This window comes from Chiloscyllium punctatum, chromosome 16, assembly GCF_047496795.1.
Source record: "Chiloscyllium punctatum isolate Juve2018m chromosome 16, sChiPun1.3, whole genome shotgun sequence".
Taxonomy (NCBI): Eukaryota; Metazoa; Chordata; class Chondrichthyes; order Orectolobiformes; family Hemiscylliidae; genus Chiloscyllium; species Chiloscyllium punctatum.
This window is the reverse complement of record NC_092754.1, coordinates 74,451,402-74,476,715: the sequence shown is the minus strand read 5'-3', so window position 1 is coordinate 74,476,715 and position 25,314 is coordinate 74,451,402. Positions and strand designations below refer to the sequence as shown.

At 44.5% G+C, this 25,314-nt stretch overlaps 1 non-coding gene across 1 annotated transcript; it reads right to left on the bottom strand.

Annotated features, from left to right (window-relative positions):
• Positions 1-3,894: 3,894 nt before the first annotated feature.
• On the bottom strand, positions 3,895-3,976 carry trnas-gcu (transfer RNA serine (anticodon GCU)). The gene has a single exon. It is a non-coding gene; the product is annotated as a tRNA-Ser (tRNA).
• Between the last annotated feature and the right edge of the window lie 21,338 nt (positions 3,977-25,314).

The window sequence follows — 25,314 nt, the reverse complement described above, 5'->3', positions numbered from 1 at the left end:
CCTTCATCAGGTGGGTGTTTTTCTGCAGAAGCTTGGTGTGTGTGTCAATATGCGTGATCTTTTGGAAGATCATCTGGACTTTAACTGATCGTTCGTAGTGTCGATGGTACCCATGACTTGGAAGTGTTGGTGTTGGACTGTGTTGGACAAATCTGAAAATCATGCAAAGACAGATTAGAGTCCAACAGTTGTCAACCACCTGATGAAGAAGATGTTGCTTCCAAATATGCCTGTTCGATGCAACCTGGTGCTGTGTGATTTGTAACTGTGATTGTTCTAGGTAATGTTTAACTGATCGAAGACAGTGAAAGAATTTTCGTTCGTAGAGATGAAAATTCCAAAAACTTTATCCACCTCAGTGTCACCAAGAAAATTAGCTTGGATGTGTTGTGAATCTCCACAATGCGCATGCACCAAGTAAATTTCGAACTTACAACCATCTGATCCGTAGCCAGCGATACGAATGGTTGTAACACTGGCCAGATACACAGCTGTGATTTTACACTCTGCAGAGCTGTGGTGTGAACGAGGACATGAGCAATAGCGGTAACATTCCCAAGGTGAATAAAAAACACAGTAATCGCCATCATTGATTCACTTCAAATGGTCCTCAAATAAAACTACCATTCACAATCTGATCAGCCAATCAATGAGGTCACTGATGATCGAGGAAATTACAACTTATTTTGCTGTGTTTCCACCATAATTCGAGGTAAACTCCAGCCTAATCACAACATCGCATTTCCCATAGTTTTCAGCTTTAGACTACGTCAATGACCTGTCCGTATTTGCAGGAAACTAAATAACATGAAATGAGTGAAAAAGTCCTTTTGGTCATGTAATCCAGTGTAGAGTCGACCAGGAAAGAAAAAGTCAAAGACCTGAAACATCACTTGCATTTCTCTCTGTAGTAATGCGTTTTCCTGAGTTGAATATTTGCAGGACTTGTCAGCAATATCTAAAGAATTTTATTTTTCCAGCGACAGATTCTTCATAAATCAATTAACATCTGAGGTGTTGAAACTTATTTTACTTCAGATTAAATTAATTGAATATTGTTTCCCCCAGCCTAATGTCTCAATACTCCCTCCTCTTCCATGTAAATACAAGCTGCTCCAAGTGAGGTTGCAGCTACCAACCTGATATTCCATTGCTCCTTGCTGGTCCATGTCAATAGAAGCTGCTGCAAGTGAGATTGGAGCTCCCACTCTGATGTCCCAATGTTACCTGCTGCTCAACGTCATGAAAAACTGCTCCAGATGAGGGTGGAGCTCTCAGAATGATCCCACAAAGCTCCCTGGTCCATGTCAACAGATGCTACTCCAAATGAGGTTGGATCTCGGAGTCTGATTTCCCAATGCTCCCTGCCGCTCCATGTTAATAAAAGCTGCTCCAGGTGTGGTTGGACCTCCAAGTCTGATGTTACAATGCTGCCTGGTCCATGTCAACAGAGGCTGCTCCAGATGAGGTGCGATCTCCCAAAACTGGCAGCTCACACACCTCTATACCACCATAGAAATACTGCCCAGTGACCATTTCCACCACTGGAGCCATTGGTGGAATATCCGCATCATGAGAACCTAATCTTATTTTTCGTCACCACCGAATCATTATTTCCAAAATACTTTCTATCTTTAACCTTATTTACCATGTGCATATTGCAGTCAATGCGAATTAAGATAATGGTGTTAACTGACCTATGTTCAATAAAAATTACATCTTATTTTTCATGTTGAGTTACTGCTCCTTAAAAAGGACAATGTTTGTAATAAAATCACAGTTTTATTCCGTGTGAGCGAACGTTATTTGTATTATTTAAATTGAACTTGGTCGCTGTGTAAAATGATGAAATAGATCTCAATTTCAAAACAAAATTGGTATTGTTGTCATCCACCTTGAAATATGGTCATAGAAATGTACAGCATCGAAACAGACCCTTCAGTCCAACCTGCCACGCCGACCAGATATCCCAGCCCAATCTCGTCCAAACCACCAGCACCCGGTCCATATCCCTCCAGACACATCCTCTTTATATTCCATCCAAATGCCTCTAAAATGTTGCAGTTGTACCAGCCTCCACCACATCCTCTGGCAGCTCATTCCATACACGTACCACGCTCTGTGTGAAAACGTTATCCCTTAGGTCTCTTTTATATCTTTCCCCTCTCAAACTAAACCTATGCCCTATAGTTCTGGACTCCCTGATCCCAGGGAAAAGACTTTGTCCATTTATCGTATCCATGCCCCTCATAATTTCGTAAACATCTATAAGGTCAGCCCTCAGCCTCCAATGCTCCAGAGGAAACAGCTCCAGCCTGTTCAGCCTCTCCCTAACGCTCAAATCCTCCAACCCTTTCAACATCCTTGGAAATCCTTTCTGAACCCTTTCAAGTTTTACAGCATCTTTCCAAGAGGCAGGAGACCAGAATTGCACGCAGTATTCCAACAGTGGCCTAACCAATGTCCTGTACAGCCGTAGCATGACCTCCCAACTCCTGTACTCAATACTTCGAACAATAAAGGAAAGCATACAAAACGCCTTCTTCACTGTCCTATCTACTTGCGACTCCACTTTCAAGGAGCTATGAACCTGCACTCCAAGGTCTCTTTCTTCAGCAACACTCCCCTTATCATTATTTGTATAAGTCCTGCTATGATTTGCTTTCCCAAAATGCAGCACCTTGCATTTATCCGAATTAAACTCCATCTGTCACTTCTTAACCCATTGGCCCATCTGGTCCAGATCCTGGTGCAATCTGAGTTAATGTTCTTCATTGTCCACTACACCTCCAATTCTGGTGTAATCTCTAATCTTAATAACTGTACCTCTTATGCTGATATCCAAATCATTTATGTAAATGACAAAAAGTCGAGGACCTAGCACCATTCCTTGTGGCACTCCACTGGTCACAGGCCACCAGTCTGAAAAACAACCCTCCACTGCCACCCTCAGTCGTCTACCTTTGAGCCAGTTCTGTTTCTAAATGATTGGTTCTCCCTTTATTCCATGAGATCTAACCTTCCTAATCAGTCCTCCATGAAGTCCATATAGATCACATCTACTGCTCTTCCCTCAGCAACCTTCTTTGTTACTTCTTCAAAAAACTCAATCAAGTTTGTGAGACATGATTTCCCATGAAAGGCATGTCGGGTATTAGAACGAAATGTCTGTTAATGACATGCGTTTAAAGACACTTTAAATCATTTTTCATGTTTATGTTGCATTAATCTGTGGTTATTGATCCACAGATTACGTTCACTTGCTGCAGTTAACATGCTGACTTCTCCAGTTTTTCATAGTTCAATGTGATGCATTCCAGTGTGTGCATAACGAGAGGGAGCGTACTTCCCACATTTTGTGCTTATCTGTGTCTTATGTTCAGCCTTCATCAATGGCGAGAACAAGGGGGAAAGGGCGAGACCAATGTGTAAGTCTGTCCGTGCCAATGCACGGTACCCACATCGGCAATTCTCTCCTGAGCATTCACAGCCAGTTTTTTTGTGTCGCTACACCCACCCCTGCACCTTTTGAAATATCTCTATTATTTTGTGGTGTCTCTCTGCGCTCTTCGCACCAAGATGAATCACTTCTACCCAACCTGCTCCAGATTTCATATGACAAAACACTCATTAAGGACCATTGCATTAAAGATGCACATCGCATCTCTCGTTATTTGGTTTTCCTGGATCTCTTTCATACGATAAAAGGTCACAGCAACTTGACTTGGGAAAGAAAATCGCGTTCCTTTTCGTTGTCCCATTTCAATCTACATTTCAATGCAGTTAGCCAACAGGCTCAAATTATTGTTTGAGGTTTTATAATACCGTCGATGCATATAAACAAACCATTGGAGTTCCAATTTCAATAAGACAGCTGTGATAATCCAAAAATAGCGACGAGAGTGGGACTCGAACCCACGCGTGCAGAGCACAATGGATTAGCAGTCCATCGCCTTAACCTCTCGGCCACCTCGTCAGACATGCATGCGTGCATGTAACCTAATCTCTAGACCATCACAACCTCATCATCTCTGGAGAATCTCTCATTCACAGCCTCCAACCTCATTGTCCATGAACCCCGCATTGCCCGATTCTACCTGCTTCCTATGACCTGCTGTCTCAACCTGCGCCTGTCCGAGCCAACTCATCTCTTCCTACCTCAACACCTTCCTGTCTCCCCAGTCCAGGAAATCCTCACCTACGTTTGTGGCACCACCGAAGCACTTCATCTCCTCCAAGACTTTTATTTCCCTGGTCCACAACGCGTCATCTTCACCTTAGACATCCCGTCCCTCTGCACATCCATCTGCCATGACGAAAGTCTCCAAGCCCTCTGTTTCTTCATCTCACCCCATCCCAACTCGTACACTTCCACCGACACCCTCATCCTCCTGGCTAAACTGGTCCTCACGCTCAACAACTGTTCTGTCCAATCCTCCCACTTCCTCCAAACCAAAATGGTAGCCATGGGCACCTGCATGTGACCGAGCTATGCCTGCCTGTTTGTCAGATATGTGGAATTGTCCGTCTTTCGCAGTTACACTGGCACCTCTCTCCACTTGTAACTCCGCTATATTGATGAATCCATTGGCCTCACTTCCTGCTCCCACAAGGAGGTTGAACTGTTCACCAACGTTACCAACACCTTTCACCCCAACGTCAAATTCACCTGGATCTCCTTGGCAACTTCCTTCAACTTCTTGGACCTGTGCATCACCGTCTCCAGCGAATGATTAATGACAGAGATATACTACAAGCCTACCGACTCCCACAGCTACCATTATTACACCCCCTCCGCCACCTCGTGTAAAAACACCATCCCTTATTCCCAATTCCTCCGCCTCCACTACATCTTTTCCCAGGATGACCAACTCTACCTCAGAAAGTCCCAGTTGGTCTCCTTCCCACGTGGTTGACCTTGATCTCCAGTGCATCTCCTCCACTTCACTCACAACCGCCCTTAAATCCCATCCCTCCCGCAACAAGGACAGAACCCCATGGTCCTCAACTTTCACCCCACCAAACTCAGCATGAACCACATCAGACTCAAGCACTTCTGCAATCTCCATACAGACCCCACTATCAGGTATATATTTACCTAAATACCCTTATCAGCATTCTGAAAAGACCATTCCCTCCACGAGCCCCTCGTCAGGTCTACAACCCTCAATAAACCCACACCCCACTACTGGCAGCTTTCCCTGCCACCGCAGGAAAGGTAAAAGCAGCGCCCACATCACTCCATTCATCTCCGTCTAAGGTCCAAGGTATCCTTCCACATCCGTTAGAAATTCACTTGTACAACATCCAAGGTCATCTATTGCATCCGTTGAACCCAATGTGGACTCCTCTACATCAGAGAGACAGGACACCTTCTTGCAGATCATTTCAGAGAACATCTTTGGGACACCACACCCACCAACTTCACCATCCCGTGACTGAACACTTCAATTCCCCCTCCCACTCCGTCAAAGACGTGCAGCTCCTGGGCCTCCTTCAGCGCCAAACAATAACCACCCAATACCTGGAGGACGAACGCCGTATATTCCGCCTTGGGACTCCGTCACTTCACTGGGTAAGTGTGGATTTGAACAATTTCCTCATTTCCCTTGCCCCAAGTCCCAAACCTCAAACTTGTCACCGACCTCTGGACCCATTCCATCACTGTTCCCTCTGAACTATCATCTTCTCCCTCACCTTCATCCAATTACCGCTTTCCCAACTATCTCTGCCCAACTCTGCACCCCTACCATTTATCTCTCAGTCCCGACTCATAAGCCTTATTCCTGTTGAAGGGCTATACTGAAACGTGGATTCTCCTGCTCCTCGGATGCTGACTGAACTGCTGTGCATTTCCAGCACCACACTCCCGACTCAAATCTCCAGCATCTGCAGTCCTAACTTTCTCCCAGGAGTAATCAATGACCTCGGAGTGAAGATGCCCCTGATTGCAGTGATCTCAGTGTGATTGAGTTTTGCATTTATTTTGGGTGAGGGTAGGCTGGATCTGAGACGAGCGCTAAACACCCAGACAATGGGAATGGTATCAGATACCGAAGTTAGGGCGGGCTGAAGTGAAATGGAAAATTCTGTCAGAAGGTGGATTAGTACAAATGCATCATATCACTTAGACTGTAAAAGACACGCAGAAGGAGCAAATCAACTTCACTTCAGGCACAATAACAGGTAACGTGGGAAGAAGACAATACAACACAATGAGATGGAATGGAATTGTTGATGTGAAAGGATTAAATATTTAAGCTATTTTACACACAGACTGTCGTCACATTGGAAAAAGGAATTTACAGCAGTGTAACGGTGATATTTGCCTATGACATCTCAATTCCAAGAGACGTTGACATATTATCTTCTGCATCAGCGTGGCCTAGTGAAAGCATGATCGGACCATCAATCAGAATTCAATACTTCAAAGCTCTCGTCTGTGCTGTGCAACCTATTTTCTGCTCCTGTATTCAGATCCCAATCGCTTCACAGTCTGTCTTTTTCTGCTTCCTGCCTCACGTAAACACTTGAAACTAATCAAATCCGCAGTGCTTCCGCATTAACCCATATTTTGTAACTCCCGAGCAGACACAGGTACGAGTGTCCAATTGCCCTTTTCGAGCGCTCTCACTCTGTATGATCTGAATGATAAAGTGCACTGTATCTGATCCGCAGGACACACTGCAGAAATTATCCCATTCCAGCGGACTGAGCTGCCTCCATTGATAGAGCTGTTTCCATTGGTAGATTATCACACAGTCACAGCGAACATCTTTTGATGTCATCCTCGAAGGTACTTGCTACAAAAATCTGAAGATTGCGGGAAACTGCTGTCGTCAGAGCGATATACAGAGGCCCAGAGGGAGCCTAGTGGGCCCATCAAACAGAAATCAATGGATAAAAATAATCTTCTTTTTAGAAGAATCCAATTCAGACCATCAAGTTAACACTTCCTAGGGAGAAAATGGATGTGGGAGAGCGGACATTCTCAACTGGTTCCAGCATTTACAATCTTGGTCCGTGTGACAACAAAAGCAGAAACCTGGAACTTTTTATCTTGCTTCTGAAAAACAGGTTAGTAAATTTTGAAGAGCATCGATATTTCTCCCTGGTGTTCATGAAATGTTCAAGAGCAGAGTACGGTTCCCTGAGTATGGTCTGACTTCTGGGTTATGGACTGTGATATTTTGCTTACATGATCTGAACACATACAAAGAAATGACTCAGTGACAAGATCTGCTGAATCGGATTCAGTGAAGAACAGCAGCCAATGAAATGAAAAGAGGCGTAAGACTGGGAATGCAGCAAATTATTGTCCAGACTCGAGGAGAGTGTACAGTGCTGTTTCCAGGGGTCAATATCTGTGCAAGCAGCGTTGGGTGTCAATATACTGCATCTTTTGTGTAATGGTGCAAAAGCATTAATTCCCCGGCAAGCAAACCCATTTTACTTTTGTTTTCAACATCAATACAGTGGGGACCGAAACAGCATTTTAACAAGCTGCAGCATTGGAGTTAAACAACAGAAATGGCAGTGGCGGGATTCGAACCCACGTCCTTTTCACGGCTGGAACTTGGATCCAGCGACTTATACCGCTCGGCCACACTACCATCCGGTCACGCTACCAGCCCGGCGCACTGCCCGTTTTCTTGCATTTCCAATTGTGCCTCTGCAAAACAACAGATGCAAAGTCACATGAAAAGGGCCGACTCGCACATCTGCTAGGATGTGCCCGGCTACAATGTCAATTTGGCAGGAGATAATGATAGCCCATCGATCCAGACAAAAATCAATGGTAAGCTGAGTCTATCTTCTCAGACTCTTTTCAGCTACAAATGTATCTGTGAGTGCGTGACAATATATGTTCGCTTATGATTTGGTCAAATAACCATGAGCTGCTTGACGTTACTGCAATTTCGATTCTTGTTTTGCTAAATGATTTCACCAAACAGGACGACTTTCACGTTTACACGGAACACGAAACACACCGGACTACAAGGAAAATGCACAAAGCTGAGCAGGCCGTGTTCCAAATCATACCGTGCAGCATCGTTTCAGTCACTGTGTCTGTTTTGCAGAATAAGGGTACCAATGAAAGTTCTCTACCCTAAAACCGGAGGTCGCATTACATTCCGAGAACGACAGATCACATCGTGAGGAAGCTCTGACCTCGGAGCCAGTTCGAGATGCCACTTTCCGTGCCTTTTACCTTAACCGTGCAATTTGCTGCAGAGATGTTCACTCCTGGACATGAGCCACATGGATACCAACTGAGTCTGGTACCAACCTGTGCGGGAATCGACGAGAAGCGACACAATAAATTTTGCTAACTTCCATGGTGCTTATTAGAAATGGAGTCTCTGTTCACCTCAATCTAAAAGGCACTTTCTGAACATAGTCACAGAACTCAAAAGGTAATTACCTCACCCCACCGCCACTCCGGAAGAGGTGCTAACTGCCCTTGATTGCTTTTTGTTCTCGATGTGAAGAGCTCTCACGCCTGAGTCACCTTCACGTCTCTGTTTGCGGAGTGAATCACAAAGAAGGAGCTTCACCAGAGCTGCAATTGCGACGCTTCCACACTCGCCCTCCCCGTTTACATTTTCCTGCTCGTCAGTGATTAAAGAAAACCAAATGGATGCGATGTCATTCTGTAGCCTCTCTGTCGATTCCTCCGTTTCAGTTCCAACATGGCTTAGATCTCGGGGCGCACCTTAATACTAGCGACGCTATGACAGCACAGGTCCGGAGGTTCCTCTCAGAGCGTATGTTGTTTTCATTGCTGTTGCTGATTGAATGAGCCATTAACGTGCGAACTGCTCCAAAACATGATTGAGGACCTCTGGTGCCAACTCTCGCGCGTTGAATAACGACAGACAGCTTCCAAACGAGGCCTTTCAGAGTCGACTTTGGGGTACGTTTGACAGACAGACAAGTTCAGGAATTCGGGGTGCGCTGTGACACGAGCGCATCAGCTTCTTCCCTGCCTTTGAACCGGGCCGCCTACGCAAGGAATGCAAATGCGGTACTGCTTTTCACGGAAGGATCAGAACGCGGCAACTATACTCTCAAACATTTGATCAGAACCAGGTTGGAGAAAAACTTTATAACGCTTTGCACAGTAATTAAATGGAGTTGCCTTATATTTTACTACGAGAGCAGATTCGTTCAAGCAAATTCGAAGGCAGGTTTGCAGATGGGAAAGGAAGCCCCGTTCTTGTACATGTGAAAGGCTGAAGTGGAAGAGCAAAGCAGTTTCTGTCCAGTTTCAAACTGGGGACTTTTCGCGTGTGAGGCGAACGCGATGACCACTACAGAAACCAGCCGACGCCGCTGTACTGCAGCTCAGTGGCATCCAGCACTGAAAGTTGAAGCAATTCTACGTTTCACCTTTCTGTTTCCAATAGCTTGTTGCTGTCCAGCGTAATTAACATCTTGAAAACGTAAAAAAAGAACACGTGAAATTGATCACAAAATATAGACAAGATGTCGTCAATGTTTAGACCGTAGGGCGAGGTGGAATAAGCTGGGACGACTTTCCCTGCAGCGGAACGGCTCCGACAGAACTTTGTTTCGCAACATCAATGAAATAACGTCTCCTTTCGGTTCCAGTAAATACTTAACCTGCCTGGAACATAAAGCAACAGTAGAGCTGTTTGCGGTTTTCCGTGCGGGAGTCGAGCACTGCCATGACAGCACAGACACTTTGAGAAAATCTGCGCTCTCCCACACCACAGTTAACTCTGTAGGAGTCCTACCCATTTTGTTTATGCCTCAACTTGCCTGGAACCGAAAGCAGCTTGAGCCCGCGATTTACCGTGTGGGAGGCAAAAACGATCATGACAAGATGGACACTGACGCCTGTCCCCACAAAGCAAACTCCCGGTTCTGCTTTTTATTTGAACACGCCGCAGCCACAGAAACTGCAGTGGGGGAACTCGAGCCTAAGCTTCTTTAGTCATTGAGTTCTGAAGCAGATGCTTCCGGTTCTATGGCTACCCTTCATAGCCGCTGATTCGTTTCGATTACAGAAATTTCCTGTGTCTGATCCGCAGGATATCCTGCAGGACTTTGTGACAGCGACATCCGCCCTGTGACATGTACGTGCTGGATAACATTCTTTTGTGTCATGTGTCCCGGCTTTGCCAATATCATTGTTGTTTAACTCCCTCCATCCTGTTGGTCGAACTGTGATTCCAGTCAGAATAAAAAACGTGTAACAAAACACCTTAGCTGTGCTGGCTCTCTACAGAGATAAATGTATCTTTTCGTATCATTCTCTTGCCTTCTCCCTGTAACTCTACATATTTTTTACATTCAATATGAACATTGAATTAGTTTTTCAACAATTCGATTGAAACTGCGTCTTTATCAATGTCAGACCCTAGCCACGCCCTATGTGAAAACACTTCTCCTCATGTACATTTTTCTTCTTTTACTAATGTCTATAAAACTCTGCTGAATCGTTCACGATCCTTTCAGGCATAGGGAGCATTCCCCCTTCCTTGTTCCCTCTGTCTAACCCACTCATGTCTTGGAAAGGTTTAACAAGGCCAGCTTTTGGCCTTCTGCTCTCCAAGGAGACCTGTCCCAACTTTCCAAATGGCCTTTATTGTTGACATTCCTCGTACACAACACCATTCTCATCAAACCTTTCCGCGCTGTTTTCAATCATTTCAAGTCCCCACTTCCTAAATCTTCACACCCAGAAGTGTGCGAATATCCAGGTGGTGGATTTATTCAGAGTGAGATTCTGTGGGTGAACATCCTTTAACACTTGTTTCACTTTCACCACATGTGGTACTGTGCCATGCCCACAACAATGACACTTCTGACCCCAATACTCAAAGGTATTTCAAAGGGTGCAACTTAATGATTTACATCTTTTTATCAAACAGTTGATCAGTCGACCGGGCAAAAGTGTAATCAAACAACCAAGGCTCGATGGCGATTTGAAGTCAGACATTCTCCCATGCCAGTATTAACACAAGCTTCGAAGTGAATATCATGCCCTCGACACTCTTAAATTGCCAACACCAAACCAGCTGAGATTCGGTCAGGTCCAACTACATCCCAATGTGTTCGCAGATTTCTAAGCATCCAAGTCTATAAAGAATATCGCCTTGTCATTCCATCTCCTTGTTCACGGGACAGTGCTGTTTATCTCTTCCGTTTGCACTAAGTTGTCTCCATCGGCAGAGTATTCAGCTATTTCCCTCCACCGACAAGCAGTGTGAGGGGAGGCAAGCGCGGACACACTCGAAACCTCGCTCTCATTGGCACAGCCAGTTCCATCAAGTGGTGGGAATCAGCAAGTTTGATTGGGAGCTTCGTGAAAATATCATTTATCTGAGAAGCGATAAAGATGTTGAGCTCGTGGGTAAGACACAAGTGTACCCCGGAATCTCTACCCTCAATTAAATTTATGTGAGGGCATTTTTGTGCAGCCTGTTTGCTGTTCAAAATCCATTTCACACAGCAATCCTGCAGAAAGGCATTTGTAACAATAATATCGGCTTCTTTGATGCAATCGGGCAGCAGTTATCATCTGAGCCCCAACTTTCCCAGATAAAAACAATCCGAGTGAAAGTCTCACTCACTGAGAGCCATCCCCACGTCCCTGAGCTGCGGGGCTGCAGACAGTTTAACGCAGAAGATAGAGTTAACAATGAGATTTTGTTTCACCATCAGCCACTCTGTTCCAGAGACAGGAAGAGGGACAGCATCAATGTGTGGGGTCACTCACGCGCCGACAGAAGCTGTTCAGCCAATCGAGTCCATAGCTAATCTCTGCCGCTTGTGTATCCCTGTGGTTATTCATAGTTGGTGATGTATGTCTTACTAATGTGGAGCTGTCCCTGTATCTGAATTCTGTCTCCAACAATTTGATCAAATTATAATTCACAGCTTTTCATTTCACAGTGAGAACACTGCTGTATGAAACGGCTTGGGGAATAACTGCAGGGCGTCATGCACATCGAGCAATCGAAAACTGATGTGTCTCATCTTCACCAGTTTATTCCCAGCTCTGGCAAGAGATTTTGCGAATCAGATCAGAGCACACCGACACAGAACAGGTAAAGAGCTTCCAGAACTTCACAAATGTGTTTCCTCATTTGTGTAAATTTACCGTGTGTATCGGTATGAAATACTCATTTCAGATACATTGAATGAAAGGAAGTGGAAAGGGAAACAACATGTAATGCGTAGAATGGAGATCTATTATAGAGAAACACTGGCGGGTACAGTACAAACACTGAAACATGGAATTGTCAACGAGTAGAGGATGTTTTCAATCCATTAATTTCGTGGTTATGAGCCCAATACGCACCCTCTGGGCCGCGCTGTTAGAGCTGACCATTGCGGTTTCACACATTCTTCAGCTTTTTGTCTGGCTTTGTGGCATGTTTCTCAGAGGACGATTTCAAAAGGTCTTCACTATTATTGTGTGACACTGTGATGCAGATGTGTCCCGGCTGTGTCAATATAACCTCTGACTAACTTGCCACATTCTGTTGGTTTAACTGTGATTTCACTCAGAATAACAAAATATGTCATAGTGCAAAGTGAGGCTATGCAGCCCCCAGACAATAAGGAAATGTCTATGGCGGTCGACTGATTGACTTTTTTTGATTGATTGTCACATGAACCTCAGTACAGTGAAAATTTCTGTTTGCGATTGGTAAAGGCAGATCATACTAATCAAGGACATGCAAATCACAGCATAAGTAAAACAAAAGTTTGGACAGATTAAGGCTTTCAGTTTACTCCGCACTGGATGTGCACTCGGCAAAATCCACATTAACCCACCCGAGGCGATATCACACCCAAGACCAACAAGCCAGACCCGCAAGAGAAGCATGATCCATAAATCAGGTGAGTTTCCTTGTTTAAAAAATAGGGTTTTTCTGTTGTTTCGGAGGGAAGGGTACACTGAGTTTTAATAACAGCTCCTTGCCATTCTGACTTCCGGTTCCCCGGAGGCTGTGCTAGCCACTTCTTTTGCGAGCGGGCTCCCATTATTGGCAGCTGGACGAACTCATCTTCAATTGGCAATTAGTGTTGTGGTAGAGAAACATGAACGCGCTTTTCAGCCTACTATCAAACACGGGGTTGTGGAGCGCGGGAGGGTTTAGAGGTAGTGAGAGTTATGGAAATTCTAGAAAGCTGTACATAAGAGAGTTCGCGCATGCACAGGACTTAATTTTCTTTAGGGAACCTTGTGCAAATAATGCCATCTGAGACAGATAGAAGTGCGAAGAACTGCAGGAAAAGAGAGAATCTCTCCCAGTCATCTGTGTCTGTGTCCTTCTCGAAGTCACAGCGAGGGCTCTGCTGTCTGAATCAGCATGGAATGTTACTGCAGCGAGTCCTGTCACTCAGGCACGTTGCACCTGAGATGTATAAGCTTTATCACGTTACCGCCAGCTGAGAGAGTAGATTTCACAGCTCACATCATCCTAGAGTGAAAGGGAACAGAAGAAAGCGATGCAGACCATCATCTGAACATCTCCTGGGGAGAAAACGGATGTGGGAGAGCAAACAGTCTCGGCCAGTGCATGTACCCAGCATTAACAATCTTGGTCTGAATGACAACAAAAGCAGGAGCAGGAACTGTTTATCTTACTTCTTAAAACAGGCGTGAAAATTTGCAGAGCATAAATACGTCTACCTGCTGTTAGTGAAATGATGAACAGCAGAGTACAGTGCACAGAGTATGGTCAGCCCTCTGTGTTATGGGCTTATCATGCTCCAACTGGGACCCTCTGCTCACAGGATTTGAACACAAACAAAGAAATGACTCAGTGACAAAATCTGTTGAAACGGATTATTTGAGGAATTGAAAGCGATGGAATGAAAAGCCCCTTGAGAGCGGGATGTAACATTAACTGTGAAGGGATTGTTTTCCTGACTGGAGGAGAGTGGGCACTGCTCTTTCCATGGGTCAATATCAGGATAGATAGATTGAATCAGCGTCGAATATAATTGTAGGGAGGCCTGTCGCTTAGACACACTGCATCTTTTGTACAATGGTGCAAAAGCACGGACCTTTTGTGTAGACGGGACAACTTGAAAATCGGTAATGTGGCAAAATGCACGAATGAGTGAAATACCAAAGCAACCACAGAATCTGGTGTTACGTGACGGGGTAAACCCCCTCTGCTAATGTAAACTAGCAAAACAGGAAGAATTCACACCGTGCTGTATTCTGTTAAAATTCAAGAGGCAAAGAACTATCCCAAAAATCACTATTTAAAGTCAAAAATAAAAACTTCATTTTTTTAACATTTGACAGAGAAAATACAACTTAAAACTACTTACAACTCCTTTCTCTGAACCGGTTTTTAACCTTCTGGTCTACAACACCTTCCCCATCCACGATCCCATTAACATTTACAAAAAATTTCAAATTTATAAACCAACCAGTTGTCGAATCTTCTCTTTGTATCTTCATCTGTAGATTTATTTTTCCAGGTCGTTGTTGATGCTTTTTTTCTATGCTATCTATTTCTCCAGATAGTCACCTCTTGGAGATTTTACTAACATCCTACATCTGTTGGTCTTTGAGCTGCTCTCTTTGCTGTTCTTTGCTGCTCTGGATAACTGTTCAAATTGTCCGATATTTGTCCCACAAAACGTCGGATCGTTTTAATGGTTTGAACATTGTAAAAAATACCACATTCAAACTTGATTGGGGCATAATTGAAACTGATTGGCCGAATTCGAATTTGTTTTTTGTCTCCATGTAACACAGCTCTTAGTTGTTTCGATCAAATGTTATGTTGTTCCCTTGTTCAGGACTCCTTGTGCTAGCCAGACATTTCAGCACCATTAAAAGTACATTACTCCCAAAACTTCAAAACACTAGCATTTGCCAAGACAGTCGATTTCGCTCAACATCGGTCTCTGTCAATCTCCTGTGCCGAGATTTGAACCATCTCTGGTCTATGTTAAACAAAACTGCCATATTCCTATAACCTCAGATTTAACACGCCCCCTTATGTATGCCTTACAATATTAATTGATTCCTCACAGTGTTACTTCAGCAGACGTTGAGAAGAAATAAAATTGAGAACAACAATCACCTATGTGACTGCGATTTGACCCAATGTTGCTGCAGTCAACCGATTCGGCTGTAAGTGAAATAGCCCACACCTTTCCTGTACCAATAATGTAGTAAGTTTTCATGAGATGAATTAGACCCAACATCATATCTCAGGACGAAATTTACATGGGATATAAAGACATGATGAAATACACGGGCGTTGGGGGTGGGGGCGGGATGAAATATGGAAAGGAAGGATATGGTCAGAGTTCCCTTGATACAAAATCGTTAGAGAAGACGGAAATGAGATTTACTGGGATATAAAGCCACGAGAAAAGAAAAGAAGGGATTCAATGGGATGGTGGAAGAGATGTAGAATCACACGACACAAATCAGGAATGACTGAGTTGCATCCTAATGGAGGTTTTCCAGCTGATGTGAGGTTGGTAAGGGCAAATAGGAGGGAAATTCCCTCGTACAGGTGAGTGTATAACTAAAGGTTGGAGCTTTAAATCCAGCGAGGAACGTCAAAGAAGTTTAAATCAGGTACTTTTCATTCTGAGAGTTATTGAAATCGGAGATGGTTTTTCAGAAAGAAAAAAAATTTCCGAAGATGATTCCAGCACATTTGAAAGGTCACGTGCAGACACACAAGGAGCGAATTTAACAGGGACAGGGATTCTGGTCTGCCTGGATGGGGAGGCAAAAGTGACACACTCAAGAATTGTTTAACATGCATTGTAAAGAAATGACATAACACTGGCAACTGGACATGTTAAATGCAAGAAGAACTGGTGGTGTTTGAAAGGTGTAGCAGCTGGTTTTGCGTGAATTATTACAAACTGTTACTGTACTGAGCTGTTTGTTTTAGCTTTGCATTGAATGGAGGCAGGTTTGCTCAATCCGCTGGCTAACTGGTTTATGGTATAGAGTGAGACTAACAACATGGGGTTAATTGTTGCACTGTCTCAGGTTGCCATAAGGATCATAATTTCCACCGCTCACGTGATCTGGAATACAATGGTGACTCTAGTGAGTAGGAATGGACCTGTCGATGTCAAGCATCATTATCATTGCCATCTGTTGCCTTGAACATTTGTTCACAATGACAAGGAACTGGACTGAGTCCATTTAATACTCCCTGATCTCCTCCCGAAAACTCCAGTGACAAGATTCGTCCTTATTCCTGTTGGAACCCTCTGTTCTGCACAGCAGCAAAACTATTTGTCATGACTTTACCAGATTCACTGACAACATTCAGTCTACCCAAATTTATATATCTAATTCTTTTCGTACGGTATAATGAGCTGTGTGAGTTTGCAGCAAACAAGATTATATAAAACGAGTTTAACAGCCTTTCCAAGAATGTAATCAAGAGTGTCAGAGGTTTGAAAAAGGTCATCAAGCTAAAATATCACATATGTTTCTCGCTCCACAGATGGATAATCATCCGGGGAGGATGTGCAGTTTTACGGTTAATAATTGATACCTTTCGCAAAGACAGAACAATCCCACAAATCGGAAGTTGGTGTTTTAGAATAGATGTTGCTTTATTCGAAATTATTCGTCAACTACACTTCAGTCCAGTTCTCCAATAATTCCTGATTAACGTCAGTAAAAGCAGCTTTAGATAAGGATTGAAATTACTACTGAGGCATGTTTACACGCTGTTAAGTACCAAGCGCTGATCAGTTGCTCCACTGGATAGCAAGCCTACAAAGTGCCCTACTCGTACCTCTGGGACCCGCCTGTTCTACATTTGCAGTGGTTCTGAAATTTAAGCGATGCAAGTGGAGTAGGAACTGATATGGACCTGTGACTATTCGAGCATCAGGTTCAGGAAAAGGAACACAGAAAAATCTTGCACAAAATAGACTTGATTGAAAACTGGGTTTCCATGTGTCGCTGCGTTGTTTACAGACAATGTTATATTATCGCTGTCACAGGGCTTCTCATTGGGTCGGCTTCAATTTGGCACAGAATACGATTCAATGACTCTTCACTAACTTCATTCTGCAAGTTCCTACAGACAACATGAAACATACCGCACTCATCATCAATTTCACCAGGGCTACATCAAAGGACATGTTGCACAGTTTTCATGACTATTGAAGATATAAGAATGTCATGTAAGAGTAAATTGAATTTCAGTTCAAATTGTAAAGTGATCAGAATCCAGAGTGAGATACTGAATGTCCCAAATTCCCGTTTATTACCGTGGCCAGAACTGTAGCCAGACAAAGGGGAATTTTTTCCCTGAATCCCCAATATCCACACGGCCGTTTGCTCCATGTGTCCAGTTGGAAACCTGTGTGAAGAAGCATGCAGTCTGGGAGAATCCTCCACTGTCTGATCTAAAGCTACAACAGGAGCTGTGTATTCCAGCTGTGAGAGCAGTGCGTTAAAAGGGAGGTCCTTGGTATTCCATGGTGTAGATTCACAGGTTCCTCATCATGTTATCGTTTAAAACCCTCTGTCAGAAACAGCACAGACAGTGAGGAATAGGAAGGGGGCATTTTGCCCACCAGCGCGACCCCGCGATTTGATGTCACCATGGCTGACCGAATACATCAATGTCTTTTCCCAGCATTCACATCATAAAAGGAAAAAGACACTGAATAAACCGAAAAACGCTCTGCAACTGTGCGAGGGAAATGTGTTTAGTGTCAGTGGGCTTCTGCAGTAGGTTTTGTGAGTGAGAAACCGATTCTGGGCTGATCATGTTTCAAATGATATGATTAACATAAAACTCACTACCCAGGAATCTTCTCTAGTCAGTAGCAGGGACAAGAACACCAGACGACGGGAACTAATGATGAATTAGCAGAACAATTTTTCATTCAGCTGAAATCTGAACTAAACTCCAATTCTGGTGTAACTGAAACCCAAAAAAATTGAAACGCAACCTTAATAGTGCAGTAAAAGTCCAACACGTCTTTCATTGTGCCACAGAGCTGTACTAGCCTCCATTTTACTGCACCCAACGTTACGGTGTTCAAGTCTTTCATCAAACATGTTTATCCTTGCCCCAGCTTACAGTATTTGGTCCTTATCTGTGCATGCTCTAGCTCCTCAAGTGTTCGGCTAAATACTCCTGAAGTGTTTTGATGACCCTTAGCTTTACCACACGTTCCAATAGTGAGTTCCAGACAGAGAACACTCTCAGGATGTATACATTCTTCCTAAATCTTCCCTGAACATCCTCTCTCTCGCGTTTTATCTATATCCCTGGTTATTGACCCTTCCCATGAGAAGTTTATTCCTGTCACACATATCTATCCCCTTTGTGTGCACGTTAATCAATTCCTCTGTCGGCTTTCTCCGCTCTCAGATAAAGAGCCCCAGTCCAGCTCATCTATCTTTGAAGTGGCGTGAGTGTAGTGCTAGAAGAACACAGCAGGCAGGCAGCATCCGAGGAGCAGGAGAATCGATGTATCGGGCATAAGCTCTTCATCAGGAATGAGGCTTTTGAGTCGGGGTTGAGGGAGGGGAATGGGATTGGCGGTCAGGTAACTGGGAAACCGATCAATGGATGAAGGTGAGGGAGAATGTGATAGTTCAGAGGCGGGATTGTTGGCGGCGTCCAGAGAGCAGTGCCTAGTTGAAGGCTTTGGACTGCGATAATGTAGGGGGAATTAAAATGAGGAAGCTATTCAAATGCACATTTATCCCATGTGGTTTCAGGGTCCTAAGGTGGAATATGAGACGTTCTTTCTCCAGGCATCGGCTGGTAATACAATGGCGGTGGCTTGTGCCCGAAGCATCGATTCTCTTCTCCTCAGATACTATCTGATGTGCTGTGCTTTTCCAGCTCCACATTCTCGACTCCGAGCTCCGGCACCTGCAGCCCTGACTTTCACTTATCTTCGCAGGGAGAATGGTCGAGCTCAAGCACCACGTTGGTAAATCTCATCTGACCACCCTCCAGTGCAAGCACACGGTTCCTGAAGGCTGGCAATCAGAACACAATAAAGTTATCAAAAGAAAAGCAGAAATAAAGGAACAAAATCAGCAGGTCTAGTGCATCTGGGGAGAGATTTTCGAGCCAGACGATCCGCCTTTGGAACGCATGGTATGTGTAGGTGGGGCAGGAACATGAAAGAAGGTGGACAGGGTCTAAAATGATTGAACTGGATAATGGGTATTGAAGATTGCACGGTGTCTCAGCAGGAAATGACGTGCCGCTCTTCCAAATCGCGCTGTGCTATGCGGGAGCTCTGCAGCTGACCAAACTGAAATGGAGGCATGGGAACACATTGGAAGTTGCAGTGACAGGAACCTAGAGGCTCAAGGTCTTTTTTGCTTACAGACAGAAGGAAGGTGTACACACGTTTGTCACCCGCTCCGTTTTTCCCTCCCCTGTCCAGACGATATCACATTGTGAGCTGGAAATGCAGTTTGCTAAATTGAGTGATGGACATATAAATCACTGGAACCTTACAGAGTGAGGAGAGACATCGTAAACGAGAAACATTATACCTTCTGGGATTTCGAAAAATGGTGCCATATGGGAAGTGCTGGGGGTCAAAGAGGATTGGACGAGGTGTACAGACAGAAATTGTCCTACATAGTGCCGTTATTCAGTGGTATGGGTTAGTAGGGAAAGGACAGTAGAATGATCTACCGTCTATCAATAAACACTCACTACGGAGAAAATGTATGTAATGATTTTCATTCCAACACCGACACTAGGTACAGTTTACAGAAGTCACGTATTTGCACTGTCACTGTCACTCTGTCTCCCCGGGAGCAGTAGTACTCCCCCACGCTGATTCAGACAGCACAGTTATTACTGTGATATGTCCCTTCGAGAATGGAAGTGCAGGTATTAATAACCCGTACTTCGAACGGAGTGTCTGTATTGCTCAATAACAATCACGTAACTATCCTAACTCCTTTTTAAATCATTTGACCCATAGCCTTATATGTTTTGGCATCACAAATTTACATCTAAATACTTCAGAAAGTAATGTAGATTTTTACCTCTTCCATCCTTGCATACACTGTGTTCCAGATTTCAACCACCCACTGTTTGAAAACGTTTTTCCACGCATTCACTCTAATCTTTCTGTCTCTGACCTTAAATCGATGGCCTTCCGTGATCGAAATCTCCATCAAAGTGAAGCATATATTTTAGTCAATGCTATCCATATCCCTCAGTACATTTTACATCTTAATCATGACCCCCTCAATCTCCTCTGCTCTAAGAAAAACAACTCCAGTTTCTCCAATCTCTCTTCTTCAGCCTAGACAATATCCTGGCGAATCTCCCCAGCATCGTTTCCAGTGCTATCAAATCCCTGCTATAATGTGAATTACATAACTACACACAATAATCTCGCCAGAGCCGAATGAATAAATGAAATAAATGATGCGGAAGTCGACAAATACTGGCGTTTTTTGATTAAAGTTTATTTTCCTCAATGCTGCCCTGTACCTTTTGCCTGAGCCTGATGTTTCAATAATCGCTGGTCCATGTCAGTAAAAGCTGCTACATGAGGATTGATCTCACAACCGCGGTATCAAAATGAATCAACTGTTTTGAAGGTCCCGATGGTGAAACTTGGGCATGGTCACAGACTGAACGAGGTCAATGTGAAAGTGATTGTAAGGGAAATTAGAGGGGGATCTTAAAGGAGGTAAGTGATTGCGGGAGGGAGGGAATTCTCCGAGAATGGGTGAGTCTGAATCCTGATATATGACTCGCAGAGATGTGAGAGACATAGGGGTTTGATGTAAAAAATATCATAATCTTTGAGATTGATTTCATGTAAAATCAGCTAATTTATTTCTGTGATTCTTCAGCATGAGTCACAAGGAATAAAATGCAGTGACTCGAATTCGAACGAGCTTCCTGCGGCCACAATGCAGAATATTTATGCAAGCCCGTGAAATACTGAGGCTGGGAGGACTTCTGGTCAAAGGAAGGGCATATTGGTCTCAATTAATTATATTGCTAAGATTCAGAAGCAGCAGTAACCCGCACTGAGGATTGGCTCAGAGGAAGCGTCCTGGAGCCATAAGTGAGAGGTCGATGTGTTGAAAGCATTCTCAGAGATTTTCCTTAACAAAGCGGTATTTTGTTACTTTGACAGTAAGAACTGCTTTTGCTCACATCATCTCCACATCAGTCTCTTGCTCCAGTGAACACTCCAATCCAGCGTACATTGTTTCCATTCCACCACAGAAACGCGTCTTACTCTCTCTCCACCTGGGTTAATCTGAATTAACAATGTCATTCTTTGAGTGGAGAAATATAACAGGGAGTTGTTAGTGCAGTGGCGATCTATTGGGCGAGTAATCTTTAGAGACTGGACCGTGGCACCTGCTCTTATTTAAATTCGATGAATCAAATCTGGAAAATACACCCAATCTCAAGAACAGAGATAATAACTTTATGTTGCTGAAAACTCATTCATTCAAGTCCCTTTGAAAGGGGAATCCGCCGACCATAACGAGTCCTGTCAACATGTGACTCCAGACCCACAACAATGCGGTTCATCCATGAATGCCCGCTGACTCAGTTCAAAGAGAATTAAGAATGAACAACAAATGCTCTTCATACCAATGATAGCCACATTCCGTGTGAGAATAAGGAAGAATAAAAATACACGGGCAATGGGGAAAATGGGAATTGTGTCTGTGTGGACTCGAATTCAATTGATTATCAAACTAAATAGACACAAGGATACCCGCAGCACCAAGAAGTCAGGGCCATGGGGTGACTGCAGGAAGGGATTCAATTACCCGCTGAGGTGTAAACTCACTTACTCAGTCACAGTGTGCACAGGTCATTCACCGCTCATCATATGTGAGAAGTGATCACTTTGGAGACCAACTGACGGAGTCACCAGCGAGTTTACAAATGACAGCAGGAGTTCGATTCTGCTGTTATTGCAGCTGTTAATCCCAATCATGTTTGGATGCGTGTTTCCGGTGGAGTTCCACTGTTCTCCGATGTAGACAAATGATTTAGACTTAGTTGTAGGAGACATGATTTAGACGTTTGCTGATGATGCACCTTTTGATCGTGTAGTTGACTATAACTAAGAATGTCAGAGACTGCAGGGATGCATCAATCAGGTAGCAGGGAAAAAGGGCGAATGGAATTAAATCCAGACCAATGAGTGTTCACGAAACTGGGGAGAAGAAACAATAACAGTGAGTATTCTGTGTGGTGTAGATAGACAAAGAGATCTTGGAGTGGACATGCATGATCGCTGAAGATCAATGGACAGGGTAATCAGTTGGATGGAAGTGTGTAATGTAGATGCTGGAGATCATAGTCAAGATTGGGTAGTGCTGAAGAAGCACAGCAGGTCAGGCAGCATCCGAGTTGCAGAATAAAATGACATATTGGGCAAAAAGTCTTCCTCAGGATTAAGCTGATAGCCACGAGGTTGGGGAGATAAATGGGAGGGGTGGAGAATTTAGCTGACAGTACAATAGGTGGATGGAGGTGGGGATAAGAGTGATAGGTCGGAGAAGAGGGTGAAGCGGATAGGTGGGAAGGAAGATACACATCTGGGACAGGGCAGTAGGACGGTGCCAAGGTGGAAGGTTGGAACTAAAGAAAGATGGGGAAGTGGAAATGAGGAAAATGGAGAAATCCACATTGATGCAACGGGATTGAAGTGACATGAGGCAGAAGATGAGACGTTCTTCCACAAGGCGTCGGGTGGTGAGAGAGTGGCGGTGGAGGAGGCCTAGGACCTGCATGTCCTCGGGAGAGTGATGGGGGAGTTGAAGTATTCGTTGGGGTTGATTGTTGCCGGTGTCCTGGAGATGTTTTCTGAAGTGGTCTGTGAGAAGGTGTCTGGTGGACCCACTGTAGAGGAAACTGCATCGGGAGCAACAAATGCAATAAATGACATGTGTGGAATTGCAGGTGAAATGTTGATGGATCTGGAAGACTTCATTGGGGTATTGGGTGGAGGTGGCGGGTGTGTTGCCAAGATTTTTTAATTTCTGTGGTGGCAGAGGAAGGTGCTGGGAGGGGAGGGTGCGTCATTGGAGGGCGTGGACTTGACTAGGTTGTCGTGGAGGGAACTGTCTTGGCGGAAAGTTGATGTGGTGAGGAGGCAAAAATATCTTTGGAGGTCAGTGTTACAGATGTTTCTTTACAAACCCACTGACTCCCACAGCTATCTGGATTACACCTCCTCCCAACCCACCTCCTGCACACATGCTATCTGGTGTTCACAACTCCTCCGCCTCCACTGCATCTGCTCCCAAAGGACCAGTTCCACCACAGAACACACCAGATGGCCTCTTTCTTTAAAGACCGGAACTTCCCCTCCCATGTGGTTGACGATGCTCTCAAACGCATCTCAGCCATGTCCCACACCTCCATCCATGCACCCCATACCTACAAACACAGCAAGAACAGAACAAGGACGGAGGAAAGTCCTTACCTTCCATTCTACCCACCTCCACATAAATCACATCATCCACAGACATTTACGCTACCTCATAATTGACCCCACCAACAGGAATATATTTTCCTTCCCCAAACCTATCCGCTTTCCCCAAAGACCTTACCCTCTGTGAATACCTGTTCATGTCCACACCCTCCAATGGACGACCATTTCCTCCTAGCACCTTCCCCTGTCACTGCAAGAATTGCAAAACCTGAACCCACATGTTCCCCCTCACCTCTGTCCAAGGCTCCAAAGGAGCCTTCCACATCCATAAAAGGTTCACCTGTACTTCCACACATGTTATTTGTTGTATCTGCTGCTCCAGATGTGGTCTCCTCTAAATTAGGGAGACCGGATGTCTTCGGACAGACCACTTCAGAGAACATCTGCAAGAATCAACTCCACTGCCCCATGGTCAAAGATTTGAACTCCCCCTCACTCTCTCCCGAGGAAATGCATCCAACGCCATTCCCTCACCACCCGACACGTGGAGGAACAACGCCTCATCTTCTTCCTTGGGACCATTCAGCCCCATGGCATCAAAGTGGACTTCATTAGTTTCCTCATTCGCTCTCCCCATCTTATTCCAGCTCAGCACCGTCCTCCTGATCTATCCCACCTGTGTATCTTTATTCCAACCTATCCGCTCCACCTCCTCTCTGACATATCACCTTCACTCCCTCCTCCATCCACCTACTGCACTCTGAGCAACCTTCTCTCCAGACCCACCACCTCCCATTTATCTATCCACCCCATAGGCTCCCAGTCTCATTCCTGATGAAGAGCTTTTGACTGAAACATTAATTTTTCCTCAGATGCTGCCGGACCTGCTGTGCAATTCCAGCACCACTTTCATCTTGAGGGGAATCATTTGATTGAGATGTTTTTTGGATATTTTCTATTGTTGAGCACAGGCTGTGGATGGTAGTAAAATTTGAGCAAACACCAGTTTAGTGAACAGCTGAAGGACTGAGCACAAGTCTGGTCACCGCCTTAATCAACATTTATTAAATTTTAAGATAAAAGATGGAGGGCTGAAGTATGCAACTTTGCCTATCAAGACTGCTTCACTATTCAATGAGTTTATCACTGATTCAATTTCCAAGTCAGAGTGCTATGGGCCCTGGAGGGAAACTTGCAAATGGTGGCGTTTCGTTGCATCTTCCAACCTTGACCTTTTAGTCAGTGCTGCCGTTGAGCTTTGAATGTTCTGTCTTAAATGCCCGGATGACTTACTGCAGTGCATCGTGTAGTTGGTGCACTCTCTGCAATTGTGCCTTAGCGGTGTAAGGAATAAATATTCAGGTATTGAATAGGGTACAATCAAGTGACTGCATTGTCGTGAATGGTGTCCAGTTTCTTAAGTGCAATTGAATTTCCACCCATCTCGGCAAATGGAGAGAGCTCAGTTCGACATCACATTGGTGCCTTGCAAACGGTGTAGGATTCACGGAGCAATGAGTTGAGTTTATAATCAAAAACGGTCTACCAACGGACATGTTTTTGTTGTCAAAGTGTTTATGTGGAGTCATAGAGTCATAGAGATGTACAGCATGGAAACAGACCCTTTGGTCCAACCCGTCCATACCTAACAGATATACCTGAACAATCTAATGCCACCTGCCAGCACCCGGTCCATATCCCTCCAAACACTTCCTATTCACATACCCATCCAAATGCCTCTTAAAAGTTGCAATTGTACCAGCCTCCACCACATCCTCTGGCAGCTCATTCCATACATGTCCCACCCTCTGCGTGAAAAAGTTCCCCCTTAGGTCTCCTTTATGTCTATCCCCTCTCACCCTAAATCTATGCCCTCCATTTCTGGATTTCCCAGCGCCAGGG